Here is a 17,777-nt window from a genome sequence, read left to right on the forward strand (position 1 = left end):
AGTTAGGTTTCTCCAACCCAGGTGTATTGCAGAGCCGGGTTTGGGAAACAGCACAGACTCCCTGTGCCTGAGCAAGCATTAAACCAGCCCACTCAGGCAATCCCAGCGCTGCTTTCATAGCATGAGAGCAGCGCAGGGATTGCACAGTGAGTCTCTGATGCTGTGGCAGTGTCTGCTGGGATGAGGAAGAAGAGGAACACGGAGGCGCGAGGCGCAAGGAGGCTGGCAGCTTCTGGTAAGGCTTTTTTTTATTATTAACCCCCTGCTCTCTCCGTCCCGCGCTCCCCCTCCCATGCTCCCTGCACCCCCTCCACCCGCCTCACTAATACTTGTTTGTGTCAGCCGCCACTGCAGCTAAGCATACCAGGGGAGCCATGCAGTAATACTTTTTACCTTTAAAGTGCACTTAAATGACATAAAGGACATACCAGGTTAAGAGTAGCAATCTTTGTGAAGTACGGCAAAGTATACATGGTTACCACTGCAATAGCTCGTGGAGCTGTAAAAAGTTGGGCCCAGGTGGCAGTGCAGTTTTCGGACGCACAAAGTTAGTCATTGTTCTGCAATACTATGTTCAACTCAAGTTGTTAGTTGAACACAACACATACTAGAGATGAATTTCCCATTTTCCATCAAGATTCTGAGACAGTATTTGGTCTTTGTTCGACTGTTGGCAGCAATGTACTCCTCTGGGTCGCTTTGTGTCAGCTTTGAGCAGCTTCTCCACAATAATGATAAACCTTACCAGGCAAACCATTACAGTGGCGGCTGTTCTATCCTCAAAGCAGTGGGGCTATGTGAATCGTCGGTCGAGGGGGTGCAGGGGAATTAATAAATTAAAAGCACTTGCCTGCCACTGCGGTCTCCACCTCGGTGCTCCTCTTCTGACACTGGGAACACTGCACAGGCTCCCAGGGGGTAATCACGGCGCTGCTCTCCTGCTGGTAATACCAGAGTGAGAGCAGAGCGGTGATTGGCCTGAGTGGAATGAACTAAGGCTCACTGAGGCATGGGAGCCTGAACTTTTCTCCACCTAGCTGTGCAACACAGCTGGGTGGAGAACTGTAAGTGTGCATGTCTGTGTGACCGTCCTATGACGGCCGGCCAAACTGACATGCGCACTTACAGTGCACAACTCTCCTCCACCCTGCTGCTCAGACACGGGACTCTTCGTGGTGAAGTCAAAAATCGATTTTATTGACTGCAGCCAGTAACAGAAGTCCTAGAAATCATCACGGTATGAGTTCTCAGGAGACTGCTCAATTTTACAAAGCAAGTCATCCCTTTTTATGCCAAAAATCACATTCAAGACAAATACCTAACATTTACGAACTGTCCAATCACATGTATCCACATCAAAGGTATCGCATGACGGTAAAACCCACTTTTCAGTTGTCCGGCCCATGATCAATCATCGGACAAACCCAACATTCTTCTTTAGACAGGTCAAACGAACCCATAATAAAAAGGCCACAACCCATATCATAAATAGACCATAAAGAAAGAAACAGAAACAGGTGAGAGTAGGATAAGGCATATTTGTGTGTAGTAAAACTTTACGATGTCCTGTGTTCTGATCTTAGTCTTGATCAGCTAGCGGGCAAGAACTGGCTCAGCAGGGTCGGCTTCAGGCAACGAGGTCAGTTCACCTTTGGGTCATGCAAAAGTCAGCCCAAACCTCAGCAAAAGGGCACGGGTCTTAAAGACTCATTCAGCCGCAGTCATCGGCCTATGTGAGGGCAACCACAAAATGGCTGCCTTGCACAAAATGGAAACCATGGTTCAGAACGGAATCTTCAAATACACTGTGAATCCTTGCGTAAAACACTCGTACTTGCCGAACTCATTAGTTATGGTTCATTGTTACCAAAATCGTAATGGAACCATGACATTTAAAACACAGGGTCAGAATTCACGGAACCTCAATTCCCGCCAACGGCTGTAGTACATCATTTGTTGGTGTTAGGCCAAACCTCAGAGCTAGAAACCTGGATTTATAAAAACCTTTTATTGTTTAAAACAGATGGGTCTGGGGGTATGGTGATTTGTATGTATTTATACATTGCCACAAGTGTTTGCGCTTTTGAAGCACTTCTTGCCTTGCGCCCATTGACAGTAATTTTGTTTGTTTTGTACATTGCGAGTGTGAAAGCATTATGAGGTATATTTGATTCCCAGAGGTGATGTGCATTCAGTGCCTCTAAGGCCTCACTTCTAGTGGACTGAACAATTCTGTTCACTGCCACCTTGAATCTCATTCCAGATAAATGATTTTGCTGAGGCCAGAGCGCCTTCTCTTAAAGATGACAAATACTTAAGAAGGGCGCTTTTTGTGGCAGCCCTTGCTCTTGTAGACTAAACTCTAAATGAAACTGTAAAGTGGAGATGTTTTGCTGGTGGTTGAATAAAAGGTGGAAAACGTTGCGATGGAAGCTGTTCAAAAATAAGTTCAAATTCCTGGGAAGGCTGCTGACCCATAGGTTAACATTGGGATCCGTTTTGCTTGCCACTAGGAGTGGTTTCCAAGTTGGCATAGGTATTTTGTTGTATTTTTTTTAAAAATGTAATGAGAGATGCCAGACAGGGCTTCAATGTATTTATATGGAGTCTGGGTGGCGGAAGCCAGATCTCTAGATACAGGGCACAAGTCATAAAAAAAGAAGTGGGGGGACGCTGTCACCGGAAGTGACATCACGAAAGGTGCCAAGCTCCTCGTCCCAGAGAGGCCAAAGAGTGAAGTCCAGCTGTTTGATGGGGGGGACGGCGTCCCCCCGGTAAAATAAGTGGGGGGACGCCGTCCACCTGCGTGGTACCCCGACTTGAGCCCTGTCTAGATATTTGTAGCTGGAGCTCTTTTCTACCACACTGCCTCCCAGGTGCCATTTTCCCTTCTTCTTGAGGCAGTTTCCAAACATTACTATTTTCGTTTTGTCTACATCAATTGTCAGCTTGTTTGTTGTGCAGTGCAGAGCCAGCGCGTTCAGTAAGTTTTGTAAACCAATTGGGGTTCAGTTCATGAGAACTGTGGGCTAGATGTAGGTAATTCCCATTTACAGACTCTTAAATACCGAATTTTACCGATTCGGTATTTAAGAGTCTGTAAATGGGAAGGGGGCAGATGTAGGTAATTCCGAAATCAGGAATACCGAATCTGTAAGATTCGGTATTTACCGATTCGGTAAATACCGAATCGGTATTGCCCGTTGATTCCTATGGGCCTTGAAGTCCATAGGAATCAATGGGCAATACCGATTCGGTATTTACCGAATCTGTAAATACCGAATCCTGCAAGGGTGCAGGGGGTGTCACTTTGACACCCTCTAGCACCCCAAGTACAGGCTTGTGTGACATGTGGCACACATACATGCCCTAAGGGCATGTCTGTGTGTCACATGGCACAGGTGTGCATGCACAGATGTGCAGGCACACCTGAATTCGGTATTTTACCACACAATAGGATTGTGTGGTAAAATACCGACTCTTAAGGGCCTGTGGCACTCTTTGAAGTGCCAGCTACATCTGGAAATACAGAATCGGTATATTTACCAATTCGGTAAATTACCGAATCTGTAATTTTACCGAATCGGTAAATATACCAATTCTGTAATTTTCAGCCCCCTACATCTCAAAAGCCAAATACCGGTCGGTAACGGCCGAAATCGGCCGTTACCGACCGGTATTTGGTCTCCTACATCTGGCCCATATATTATCTGTGTATTGGACTGATGAAAGCAGTTGTTGGCCCAATTTTTGAGGATGTGAGTGTGCCTCGTCCAATATTTTGCATATATGTGAAATTAAATGGTTGAACAGAATTGGAGCAAGCACACACCCCTGTTTTAGACCACGCCCAATTCTGATTTGCTGGGTTAGACCCTTGTTCATACCCAGGCTCACCTTTGTCCATGTTTTGGAGTACAAAAGCTGCATTGCCCATTGGAGATTTGCATGTCCCATGGTGCCAGTTTGTGGCACAACAAGCTCCTGTCCACGTGATCAAAAGCTTTTGAGAAGTCAATAAAACATGTGTAGAGCAATTGATTCTTTTTAGTGCATTTCTCTATAAGCTTGGATCGAGCCACAAAGTTATCGACCGTGCTTGGCTTGGGTCGAAAGCTTGTTTGACAGTGTGGGATCAGGGCTATTTCTTCCACCCAGTTTTCCAGTTCCTGTAACAAGATGCAGGCAAAGATAAAACTTTGAGTCGGTGTCTAATAACGTGATCATTCGATAGCTATCTGGGTTCGCATAGGGGCCTTTTTGCAGATGGGATGAAGGATTGACCTATGCCAGGGCTCTGATATGGAATTTTCATGGAGGCAAAAGTAGTAACTGAAAACATTGTTTGATCCACAGGCCTGGGTCATGTGGAGCATGGGTCTCTTTTCTATGTCAGTCTTTTTATAGGCCTTTCTTAACTCTGCGACTGTCTCTCTGCATGAAAATTTTTGTTCTTTTTGCTTCTTTCGTCTTTCTCCCTCTCGCCTCGGCATGTCTCCTGCTCCTCTCTGCCTGCCTCTGCCCCATCCGTCCATCTGCATCGTCCCCCTGCGCCCTCTTCCCGGCAGCACCTCTCTCCATGCTCTGCCATTCTATCTGCCTGTATCTCGTTCCCTCGGTTCCTGTCTGTTCTTTGCCTGTTCGGAAAACACTGGCTGTTAACATGTGCGTGTGCCTCTCTTTAACTTTAAGACTGTCTCTCTTTGCCCTTGTTTGCCTGCATGTCCCTCTCCACTCCCTCCCCCCTCCCCTCTCTCTCATTGCCTCACTCACTCTCTGTGAGCACTGCCATCTATGCCTGTCAGGGTTCACCCTTTGCCTCCCACAGGCATGCCCTTCTCGTTCTCCTCTCTGCTAGCTCACTCTCTCAATCCATCTCCCCGCCCCCCACCTGCTTGAGGGCGCCTCTCCTCGATCAGTTCCTACTCTCCCTGTGCCACCTTCCCGTCTGCCCATGCCCCCTGCCTGCCAGGATTTCTCCCACTCTAGGTTTGCATGGCTGCCTCTCTACCTGTGCCTCTTCCTTCATGCCTCCTCTTTCTGTATATTTAGTTATGTCGCCTCACACACCCTCTGCGTCTTTCAACCCTTGCTGCTCGTTTTTCTTTCTAAATGGTCTCTCTCTGTCGCTCTTCTTGTTTGCCTTTGTCTCTCTGGAAACTGCCAATCTCAGTCCTCACTGTCTCTCCCTCACTGTGCCTGTCTCTTCCCTCACACTTTCACCCACGTGCCCCGCCGCCTCCCGCGTTCCTCCAGTCTCTGCTGGCCTCGTCCACTCCCCTCGCTCTACCTGCGACAACCCGTCCTCGTCAAACCCAGGGCAGCGCTCTCTTTCTTCCTGTCCACACTCCGCCTCTTTCTCTCTCCCTTCCAACCGGGACTCCTCTCTCACCCTACCCCTCTCTCACGCTCTACCATGATTCCCGCTTGCCTCGTCTCGTTCGTCTGTGCTTGTTTCCGTTCTCTCACTGCCTTTCTTTCTTCATTCGGCAGTCTCTCCCCTTCCCCTCTTTGCCTCTCTCTCTCCTCTCTTCCAACCTGTCTCTGTTGCCCCCGTGCTTTTGGCGCCTGCTACCCCTCCCCCCTCCACCCCAGGTAAGCCGTCTGTCCTGCCTGTTGGTAATCCGTCAGGAGAGGCAGGCGTGCCTCCCCACCTGCGCAGCTGCCTGCACAGAGTCCGTCTTATTAAAACACTCAAATGCTTAGTCTGCTGAAACGGGGGCCTGCTGGGCGAAGCAGAATGAGTGCCTGGTGCCACGGAAGTGATTCTTCCCGGAAACATGATGAATTCTCTTATTTTCCCCATGATTTATTTTCCAAAATGGCCTCATTATTTTTCAGAGTATATTTACATAATACATGATTTGGCTATATTTACAACAACAACAAATTGTTCGCCGCTCCAGAGATTCCAGCTTCCACTGCTTGGCTCTAGAGCCCGCGTGGGCCAGCTGTTCTTGCGACCTGCAGGCCAGTGCCCACCACCCACCTCTAATTCCTAGGACTCATTCTGCCCACCCTAGGCATGGAGTAACGGGCCCCTCCCCAGTGGCGCAGGAAGGGTGCCCAGGGCCCTGCTCCCTGCAAGCATAGCAAGCATAGCAAGCGGGCCGTCTTTCTGCTGGGCGGCTAGTAAACTACAACAATAAACTGGGTTCATTCTGTCCCTAAAGCATATGTGCCCTGGTGCCACTGCACCTGCTGCACCATCTGTAGCAATGCCGCCGCCCTCTCCCTTCCTCCTGACGGGCACACGCACAGACCCACCCTGAGCTAGAGCTCTGTGCAACCCCACCTTTAAACCCCAAGGATGGGTTCGCCTGTCCCTGGTGAACTGGAGAACCTAGCCCTCACCCCGCTTCTATAATACCCAGGACTCGACCTGCCTTTACCTAGTGGGCTTGAGATCTGCGCCCCCTCCACCCTTTCTACCAGGATGGACTCGCCTGTCCCTTTTGACTCGACGCCTCGTGGCCCGTACCTTTGATACCCAGGACTCGACTAGTCTTTCTGTAGCGGGTTGAAGCCCCGCGGTACCTCTCTTTACAATCCAGGACCCGATGTACCTTTCCCTAGTGTGCTTGAAGTCTGTGCCTCCTAAATTACGCGGGTGAGAGAGTGCCATGCCCTGCTCTAAAGCCTCCAAGACCAGCCCCCTCTGGCATCGCATGCCCGGTTATACACACTTACAGGGGGTGGTCTCCAACAAACATTTCCAGCACTTCAAATATTAATAAACCATTATATTGAGCTATGTTGATATTCGCCCGATTAATCCACAGCGATCCACTGAATCTTTCACAATCTTCTTAATAAAGATTACTGGATCCAAACAGACATATGTGTTTTTCGCCGTTCCTCTTGTGGTGCTCTTGGGGGTCAGTTCTGTGCTGGGTGCACTAAATACGGTTTCAGCAAGCAGCAGTGACGTAGCCAGCGTGTCCTTGGCCCTAGGGCAGGGAAACGATAATGAGCCCCTGGCCGCCGTTTGAACTGAAATACTGCAATCATCAGGGTTCAGTGCCCCCCTCGGGTCTCTGGGCCTCGGTTCCTCTGCACCTGACCTGCTGCACACGCACCAACAGAATGTACGCCCCTGTCGGCAGTCCATGGTGTGGCAGCACAGCCTCGCCACATACATGAGCGACTTGTATGTTCCTAGAGCGCTTAACCCCTGATGCCCATCTCCTTCTTGAGTACTACGACTGGACTCTCCTGTCAGTAGCGGCCTTTGGATATGTTAATATCAGAATTGAACTCGTCTGTCAATAATATAATGCACGAGAGTTCCAGTTCCATGCCCTCCATCTTCAACACGAGGACTTTCCTGGACTCGCCTAGACGTACTTAGTGGCGTCACAAAGTGGATAGAGGGTCCCCACGCCCCTGACCCAGTCAGGAGCTCACAGACCAGGGGCCGGCCGCCCGTGCACAGTGCCAGAGAGGCCCACCTGTACCTCAGGGCCCCCGTCCGCACGGGGCAGTTGTTACGCCACTGACTTACCTGGCACGAGCCACCGCCCCCCTTTAATATTTGTATTTATTTATTTTATGCGTTTTTATATAGGGCGGACTTCGAAGGTGTCAGAGCGCTTCACAATAGGAACAGTACTGATACATGAGGAGAAAATTACAAGTGAACAAACTACAAAAGCAGACGTTAAGTTACATGAGGCCAAAGCGACAATTGCGAGCTAACAAAATACAAGAGGTAGCAACGTTACATTACAGGAGGAAAAAGTGGCATGTGTGCAAGTTACAAAAGCGCACAAAGTACAAGCAGAGGTATAATACTGCAATACATGGCAGCCACACAAGAACAAACTTTACCTAGGCAATGGTGGCATTTGTGCAAGTATCTAAAGCAAAATAAATGCAAACAAAATGTAAGAGGATATAAGAGAATGCAAAAGAATACAAGAGGATGAAAGAGAATACTGGGACTGGATTCGCATTCTCCAGTCCCGTTGCGAGCTGTACTCCTGCTGCTCTGACTTCACACTTAAAACCCAGGCCGGCACTGGACCAGTTTGTCCCAAGTGACCTCGAGTCCCGTGATCCTAGCATTAATAAACAGGGTTTTATATGAATGACTGCCCCTAGTGATCCAAAAATCTGACAAGAAACTAAATATCTGTCATGCCCCCGCCCAAAAAAAGACAGTCTAAAGAAAAGCATGCACATTTCTCTTGGTATTTTCTGCTTCAAGCACGAGATTTGGCTACAGTTGCTATGTGCTTCAAGCGCGTGACCCGCCGGGCGCTCGCCCAGGGCAAGGGAGGGTTAAAAAACAGCTGCAGCCAGTCAGCCAATGGGCCCCTGGGACGATCCAGATTTTCCAGCCTTCCCCGGATCTGACCAATCGGTGCTCTCGCGGGGCGTGATCTGGATCTCATTGGTCGCCGGCTAGACATATGCCGGAGGGAGGGGGGTCGAGGGGGGCAATCAGTATCATGCCAGCGCCCCAGCCGCAGGTGATGGAGCGGGGCTGCTGAGCCGGGGCCGCGGTGCAGGTGCTGCGACTGCTAGCTGGGACCGCAGCAGTGCGGGGACAGTGCTGCGAAGACTAAGCGCTGTGGCAGATGCTACGAAGACTCTGGGCGCAGTGGCAGGTGCTACGAAGCCGAACCAAGACTCTGAGCGCTGTGGCATGTGCTACGAAGACTGAGCGCAGTGGCAGGTGCTACGAAGACTGAGCGCAGTGGCAGGTGCCACGAAGCCTGGGAAGACTCAGGGAGCAGTGGCAGGCGCTACGAAACCGAAGAAGACTGAGAGCAGTGGAACGGTGGTACGAAGCCCTGGAAGACTCTGAGCGCAGTGGCAAGTGCTACGAAACCGAGACAAGACTCTGAGCGCAGTGGCAAGTGCTACGAAACCGAGACAAGACTCTGAGCGCAGTGGCAAGTGCTACGAAGCCGAGACAAGACTCTGAGCGCTGTGGCAAGTGCTACGAAGCCGAGACAAGAGACTGAGCGCTGTGGCAAGTGCCACGAAGCCGAGACAAGACTCTGAGCGCAGTGGCAGATGCTACGAAGACTCTGAGCGCAGTGGCAAGTGCTACGAAGACTCTGAGCGCAGTGGCAAGTGCTAGGAAGACTCTGAGCGCAGTGGCAGGTGCTACGAGGACTCTCAGCGCAGTTGCAAGTGCCACGAAGCCGAGACAAGACTCTGAGCGCAGTGGCAGATGCTACGAAGACTCTGAGCGTAGTGGCAGGTGCTACGAAGACTCTGAGCGCAGTGGCAAGTGCTACGAAGACTCTGAGCGCAGTGGCAGGTGCTACTAGGACTCTGAGCGCAGTGGCAAGTGCTACGAAGCAGAGCCAAGACTCTGAGTAGCGGTGGTAATAGTTGCAGGTGTTGCGAAGCCAGGACAAGCCTCCAGGCACAGTGGCCGCACCAGTGGCAGGCGCAGTGGACCTTGCCTGAGACCAAGCTCCCCCTGTGGCTTCAGTGGGGGTGACAGTGGCAGGTGCTGCGGAGCTGGGATGCTATCAGGGACTGCACCTGTGGCAACTGCTACAGCGCTGGGAGCTAAGAGCAGGCTCTCCGCAGCGGCTCTAGTAAGTGCGAAAGTGGCTCCGTGGTAGGCGCTACGTTGCTGGGAGCAGTGGCTGTGGCTACACTACTCGTGACAGTAGCTGCATCAGTGGCAATATCTGCGGAACCAGGGTGTCGGCAGTGACCTTGGCAGTGATTACATCAGGGGCGTAAGCTTGGGAGCTGGGACTTTAACTGTGCGAGCATTGACAGGTGCTACGAAGCTGGAACAAGCCCCCGAAGAGCTATATCCGTGGCCGGTGCTACAAAATCTGACCTGGGCGCTCAGCAGCGACAGTGGCTTCAACGGTGGCGTTACTTGAGTTTTTGATGTTTACTGTAACCTCAGCAGCTGGACAGCGGCCATTTATTTAGACACCGGAAGGTGTATAGCGCCAATCTGTAACCTCGCGCACGATTCTTCTAACTGCTGCGCCAAGAAGTCACACGGCGGAAGCAAGTCGGACACAGCTGTGCACACAGGCGCGACTGTGGCGTGCAGTGTGTGGCATGCCACGAGTAACTGCACGTCCTTAACTACTGAGGGCGACGACTGTGCGCAGAGGTGCCGATGCCACCAGGCACGGACAAGTGTGAAGTCAGCTGGCGAGGCAGCGGGGTTTGTGCCGTGCATGTACTCTCGCTCTTATCCGTAGTGCACGGACAGCTGGCGATGGCACGAGACCTGGCACCATTGCTGGGCACTGGAATGCGCGCAGGTGTGTCAGTGCTCTGTGATAACAGGGGGTACCTATCTGGGGTACACTAATAATCAATCGACAGTCTGTGTAACTCGTAGCACCTAACAGCCTTGGTACTCGACCCAGAAGCCGCGTGTCTGCTGGCAGCACAGCCCGTGGTCTGCCCACTGCCCTCCCGGGGTCAGGCTTTGGTGTGGCACCTCAACCGAATACCGAACTGACCCCAATTGGATTCCCTCCATCACCACCGTCCAGACACATCACTAACCAGCAATTAGAGCGCACTGAAGCAACCCCCTGGTCCAAGCTGCGCTTTAGAAACGCATTGCATCATTAACGCATTCATTCATGGGAACCGCGACTCTGCCCCTCCAGAACTGGAAGTTTTGATTCGCAGGGTGCACCAGAGCTGGGCTGTGGCTGTCACCCCCAGCTCAGGAGCAGCAGGAAAGAAGAGGGCTCCCCTGGGCATCCCAAGGGCAAGAACCGTCGTTGGAAAATGTTGGCGCCAAATGTCGGTAAAGTGCACCCTCCGGCAGTCATGGAAAGTTCTCTTACGATCAGTGACGAGCGCTGGGCTTCGGGGACGGCAACGGACTCCTAGCGCTGCAGACGCGTGGAAACCCAGCTAAGTGCTGGACTGATAGCGCCGAAGTGTGACCGTCTGCACACCCGCTGACACCAACCTGGAGGTAAGTCTGCTCGCCACAAATAAAATGCGAAAATATGTCGTTCGGAAAGCTTTTACAACGCACATTGACACCTCCCGCTCACAGTGTGTTCAAATATTCACCTCTTTATAGCGCTTACATTCGAATGACATTGACCAGTTCCGGTCGTGTGAGGAAATCCAGTAATCTGTTTTCAGAGGTGAAAGGCATGTATATCACGACGTTTCTGTCAGCTGATGATTCTATGAACGCTGCCAACTGACACACAATCGTGACATTTGCGATGAACAGTAATACACCACAGCTTCTGTGATTCTCTCGTTGTGTCGACTCGTTCATGTCGTGGCGTTGCGATCACTCGTACAGTCCGAGCCCACTGATCCGAAGTCGCGACATTGCATTTTTTCATACCTTATTGAATACCCAAGAGTTTTTCTGTCATCCCAGTGCTGTGAATTCACCTGGAGTCATGATAGCGAAATCTGTACTATATCGAGAGGCTCTAGAATTCTTCCGTGGCTGATTCCTCCAACGACAGGAGGCTGCAGTCACCGATGCCTCGTGAAGTACCTGCAATCAAATCGCAGAATTGCTCCCAAATCGTGACACTGCGACGGGTGCACCTCATTCATGAGCTGTAATTCCATTGCTTTCGATTCTTGCGAATTCTTGACATTGTGATCACTGATACATCCTAAATGTTCAGTGAGCCCAGCCAGGGGCATAGCTATTAAAGTCAGTGGCGAGGGCGTGGGCGGGGCCACTGGGGCCTTTGCCCCGGGGCAACATTCTCAGAGGCATTCTTAGGGGCGAGGGGCATTCCGAAGGGCGCAAACATGTAAAAGAAAAGTAGAAGGATACTTCCCATGCCCCAGGTGCTTCCAACCCACACTATACCACGGATTAAGGTGCAGTGACACCGGCGCCCAGGGGTGTCAGGGGCCTGCGGTATTGAAGGTGTGGCTTTATTTTACAGTACAATAGGGGTAAACTGGCAGTCTTTCCTTGCTTGCATTAGAGCTGTTCATTCAACCTGTGAGTCAAACGCGCTCTTTCTGTCTCAAGGAGTGGGGGAGGGGCATAATTGAGTTTCTCAATGCCTACAGTCGGAGTCTATCACCAACCTTTTTAGGCACATCCCGAGCATATCTGTGGTCCAGAGTACTGTTCATTTTTGCTATAATGCTTAATATTTGTAGAAATGCAGTTTCTAAGCGCTTCTAGATCTAAGCAGACAAGAAGACTAGTTACAGCTAGATGCACGGTTTGCCCAGGGTCACAGAGTGCGGTCAATTGAGAAAACATGGATCACTAGAACCTCGGGCTCCAGAGTTTTATGCGGTTTAGGCTCTAGTTTACCATTCAGGGGTTGGTGTAAGTCGCATGATTCAAAGTAGCGCAGTTACTCGGAATTACCTGTCACTTACATGAGATTACGCGTAATTACTCGAGAAGAATAATTCTGCATTTAGCACTATTTTTTGGCACAAAAATGCTTTTTCGCGTCGAAATTAGGCACAAGAATGTAGTTTACACTCCGAAATAGCACTAAATGTAGCAGAACACGAATAGCAAGCAGGAGCAGCTCACTAAATATGCTCTTGGGGTAGGGTTTTCACCCAATGTATCCCAGCATTTAGTGCTATTATCTTATCACAGAATGCCCCACCCTCACATGCAAAATGGACACAAGAAGGTATTTTGCGCTACAAATAGTAATATTGGTGCAAAATGAACACTTGTTTCTAACACCATCTAGATCTGTAGTTTAATTTACACTCATCATCATAGCATGTGGCCTCCCAAGCATCATTAGAAGTCACTGGGCTTCAGACCACACAGACTCTTATTACCACAGACCAGAGCTCCACTGAACCTCGCTCACACCAAGTACAACCACCGGCATGACCCTGCAGTTGAATTTACCCTCATCTCAAAGTATAGCTTCAAAACCTCACTCACAATCTCTAAAATACAGGCTTCGCTCGGAGCTCATCCAAACCACACTCTCGCTTAGTCTGAAAGTCCTAAAACTTCACACATACTCCCTCTGTACAGTACTGCTTAGAACAGAGATTCACTGCCCTTTCCTCACACTCACTCTCCCCTCACTCCACTCACTCTCCCCCACTCCACCCATGTACACCAATGTCCTTTTTATCATGGAGTTCTACTGAATTCCACATACAACTCAATCCCACCTCAGTCAGGAACCCCACTGAAGGAAGCTCGCAGTCCGTACAAGGCTTCAGCCAGGATTTGCAATGACCATCACTGACACTCACCCTCACCCTAAACAAACCATAAACAACTAAACAAACCATAAGCAACATTTCCATTCCTTGTAGTCCTCTCATTCGCCCAATGGTGGCTGGCATGTAAGAAGGGCGAAGGGAAGCAAAAGTTAAAAAAATGAACCCCACTTACCTTCCTCGAGCGGCGCCCTCCTCCTTGCTCAGGTCTTCTCCAGACAGGCTCCAGGAAACTGCAATAAACAATCCTGGCGCTGCTCTCATGCTGCATGAGAGCAATGCCAGTATTAGATGGAGCGGCCTCTCTCGCCATTCCCGAGGACATTGGAGCCCTATGCTGTCTCTAACCTGCTGTCTTGAGAAGTTTAAAATGCTTATGTCTGTTTGGCCGTCGGAAGCCGGCCGGCCAAACAGACACGTGCACTTTAAACTTAAAGTGCCCGGCCCATCACTGCTTTCTGCTGCTGCCCAAGTGATCAGAAAGTCACCCCCCCCCCATCCTGATGCTCGGCTCAGGACATGGCGTTCAAAAATAAAATGATAATAAATGAACTTTTATTACCATTTTATTTTTCCATCTCTGGAGATGGAAACATGGGGGTAATTATTTAGTGGGCTGACGCTTCTCCACCTTAACGGAGGAGCCCTCCCCCCCTGCTTTCACTATGCTGCTAAGCACTGAGTTCGATAACACAGTAACCACACCTCGATGGTCATCACACACAGCATAGAAACCCTTCCCACATAGGCCCAATACAATGAAGGAATTCTCCTAACCACACAACCTACACGCTATAGTATTGTACCTGTGTGGGCAAGCACTTCATCACCCACCTAGGAGTATTAAGTGCTACGTAAATGCTAGACTGCAGTACTAACCCATCTGTGCACTCCCACTTCAGATTCAGAATGTGCTGAACCACAATTGCGCTCTCTCTGAACAGCATTACCGATGTTTGCTGCTCGACTGAACCTCACACCCCCAGTGTGCACCACCATCTCAACCTGGAGCTGCAGTGCAACACCAGTTCTGCCCACCCTTTTCAATCCATGCAACACTGAGCCATCTTTGCCCATCACTGACTCTCACTCACATCTGTCCTATGTAGTAGCTCCTTATGCTACACTCAAATAACACTCACACTGTACAACACCATCACAGCCCAGGGGTCCATGAACCTCAGAGAGACTGTCTATGTACATCACCTTGCTCACTTTGCCACTGGATTCAAGCTAGCCCGGCTGAAGACGGCTGCAATGCCAGAAACCGGTCCTGGGAAGCTTGTTTCCGGTCCAGGGAAGGCATGGCTTGGCAGTTCGGCTGGACTGTTCCCATGAGGCACAGGGTTAGACTGATTTGCATATGGCCATGTCTGAACTGGGGTGGCGGAGTGGGCTAAAGAATGGTGATGGATTAAACCCAGATCAGTTGACTGGGGGTGAGTGCTTGTATTGTCAACGCTCCGTCCATCATTTCCTTTGGTTTTGTTTTGTTCTCCATAAGTGTGGCAGGGTATGCTCAGACGTGAGTCTCTTGCTCACTTTGCCACTGGATTCAAGCTAGCCCGGCTGAAGACGGCTGCAATGCCAGAAACCGGTCCTGGGAAGCTTGTTTCCGGTCCAGGGAAGGCATGGCTTGGCAGTTCGGCTGGACTGTTCCCATGAGGCACAGGGTTAGACTGATTTGCATATGGCCATGTCTGAACTGGGGTGGCGGAGTGGGCTAAAGAATGGTGATTGATTAAACCCAGATCAGTTGACTAGGGGTGAGTGCTTGTATTGTCAACGCTCCGTCCATCATTTCCTTTGGTTTTGTTTTGTTCTCCATAAGTGTGGCAGGGTATGCTCAGACGTGAGTCTCTTGCTCACTTTGCCACTGGATTCAAGCTAGCCCGGCTGAAGACGGCTGCAATGCCAGAAACCGGTCCTGGGAAGCTTGTTTCCGGTCCAGGGAAGGCATGGCTTGGCAGTTCGGCTGGACTGTTCCCATGAGGCACAGGGTTAGACTGATTTGCATATGGCCATGTCTGAACTGGGGTGGCGGAGTGAGCTAAAGAACGATGATGGATTAAACCCAGATCAGTTGACTGGGGGTGAGTGCTTGTATTGTCAACGCTCCGTCCATCATTTCCTTTGGTTTTGCTATGTACATCACCTTGCCACCTCTGAGCTCCTCTGGCCCAGTTATAGTCATTCTGTATAGCACCACTATAAGATGGAGGATCTCAGAAACTCACTCGCAGTCACACTCGATAACACCACCTCACATCGAAACCTAGCTGCACTCGGCGGACCTCGCTGTGAACAACACACCGTGAGTCACAAGTTCCCCCGGCCCTTTCTCTCACTTACTCTGGACAACACCACTTAAACCTGGATCTCCTCCGACCACCACTCACACTCCACATTTACAGCACCACCTCCGCCTCACACTCAACCAAACCTCACTCGAACTCAGTATGCACATGACCACAATAGAGTGGGGTCCCATTAGCCCTCATTCAGCTCACTCAGGCCAACAGCATTCCCTAAACCACACACATGCCCACTGTGTACATCATGATTTCAGCCTGCAGCTCCATTGAACCACACTGACTATGTACAATACCACATGGTCTGTGTAGAACCCCTCTAAACAGCAGTCACCCCACCTCCTCTATACCTCTCTCAGCAAAAGACATTTAAAGTCAGACTACAGTCCAGTGAATGAAGCTTGAGGCGTCTGAGGGTTATGTGTGTAGGGTGCTGCCAGACAAGGGTGTTGTGCCAACCATCCAAAGGCGGGAAACGAGGAACTGGGTGCTGTGACTGATAACTGGAGAGGCTTTTTGCTCACTGCTGTAGACCCGGACAAAAGAATCACCTGGTTACACAGTGAGTGCAGGTCTCTGAGACTGGACAGCTCAAACCAGGCCACACAAGACCGAGAGAGTCACAAAACCAAACCAGAGTCGGTCACAAACATAGATGTGGTACTAGGACAGTGCTTACCGACATAGAAAAAATATCACAATGCCCCATTCCTCAAACCATCTCTAGCTTTACAAATGGCAGGTTTTTGAGTATGTGTGTTTTTTGCTTTCTTTCAGTATGTTTCAGCCAGCTCAGATCTCTCCTGTCCCTCTCGTCATGCACGAGTAGCTCACGAAGTCTTCATTGAATTTTGGTACTTACATTTTAATTTTTCACATTATAAATTAAGAATGCCAGCATACCACAAGCTATAAGCACATCTCCAGCTCTCATACATCTTGCATGTACATATTCGCTGTTTTTAGCTCGAACCTACCCACAAGGCAGTGGAGCACTGTACATGGTCAAAGGCAAGTTTAAAGCTGGCAAGTAAGAGGAGAAGAAACTGAGTTGTGGATGGTTAATGCATTTAGATGAAGTCTTCAACTGTCTCCTAAATCCTAAATTTGAGGGGCGTTGGGGAGGTCATGATGGAGATGGGGATGTTGTTCCAGATCTTAGGTGGGAAAGCCCTGTCTCTTTAAAAAAAACATTTTTTTACACTTCCAGTCTGTAGTCTGATGGTGTCCTGACTGCGGGTATACCGAACACCACCAGAGATGGTGGGCTCGTCTGCAAGATGAGCAGTGGTGCTGATAGCAATGGCCTTGTAAATTATGCAGCTGGTTTTGAATATAATTCAGGCTGGTGATGGGAGCCAATGGTGTTCCATCAGGGTGGGGTTGATGTGATCATATTTCTTCAGGCCCTGGATGAGGTGTGCTGCTGTGTGGAGGCCTTCATTCATCACAATGTCACGCCTCTATCCCTTAACACCATAATCGCACCTAATTGGTCGCTACACAAGAGATGGAAACGCTACACCACCTCAAAGCAAGGACAATACATTTTCATCCACACACCCCACAGTTTTTCATTTTTTCAAGGTGGCTATAAGCTGTATAGCTGTTTCGGCTCTCCTAAATAAAGACACCCATTAGAGGGTCAGACTCCTCCTGACCTTTACCTATTGACCCCAAACACACAGACACCTTTTCACAGCTCTTCCCTCTCTCCATGACCTGGATGTTGAACTGCACCACAGACACACTACATAACTTTTTCCACTGTGGCCAGCAGGACTGTTCCCGTCAGACTACCTGTGCCCTCAGCCTCAGGGGGATTAGTGTAGCTGAGGTGGTTGTTTACGGAACAAGCAGGCAGGGCTGTGAAAAACAACTCGTGAAAGGGCTTTCCTGCGTCATACCAGCCCTTCCTCTGCTCCCTCTCCAGGGGCTCCCATTCAGCACTATGCCTCAGAGCTATTAAAGGTTCAGAGACTCAGAGGGCGAGCTAGCAGGAACAGGAAGCAGAAGGAACTATCGATGTGCACTTGCAAAGGAACCGGATGCAAAACAGAGCTTCGCCAATGCACCTCGACCTCAACCAGTTGCGCTCCCTCCTTTGTAGGTCTGCTTTTAACATTCTGTGTGTTTTTCAGTAGTGGCCGGCATGACTTGCGAGTGGGGGGGGGGGTTACTTTAAATAAAAAAACTTTCCTTGGCCTCCGGGTTCCGCGTCACGTCTCCCCTCTCTCTGCTTCTACAGGGAGCAGGCAGCGTCCCTCTCCTCCCCTAAGCCAATCAAATGCAATGGCAGCGTTG

At 50.1% G+C, this 17,777-nt stretch overlaps 1 protein-coding gene across 1 annotated transcript in view; it reads left to right on the forward strand.

Moving 5' to 3' along the window:
* Positions 1-10,758: 10,758 nt before the first annotated feature.
* BRINP2 (BMP/retinoic acid inducible neural specific 2) overlaps positions 10,759-17,777 on the forward strand; it is a 254,992-nt gene continuing 247,973 nt past the window's right edge. The window contains exon 1 of the mRNA XM_078642029.1: positions 10,759-10,930. The gene's annotated coding sequence lies outside the window, so the exon portion shown is untranslated. The remainder of the gene's footprint in view (positions 10,931-17,777) is intronic.

This window comes from Lissotriton helveticus, chromosome 1_1 (assembly GCF_964261635.1).
Source record: "Lissotriton helveticus chromosome 1_1, aLisHel1.1, whole genome shotgun sequence".
In the NCBI taxonomy this organism is placed as follows: Eukaryota; Metazoa; Chordata; class Amphibia; order Caudata; family Salamandridae; genus Lissotriton; species Lissotriton helveticus.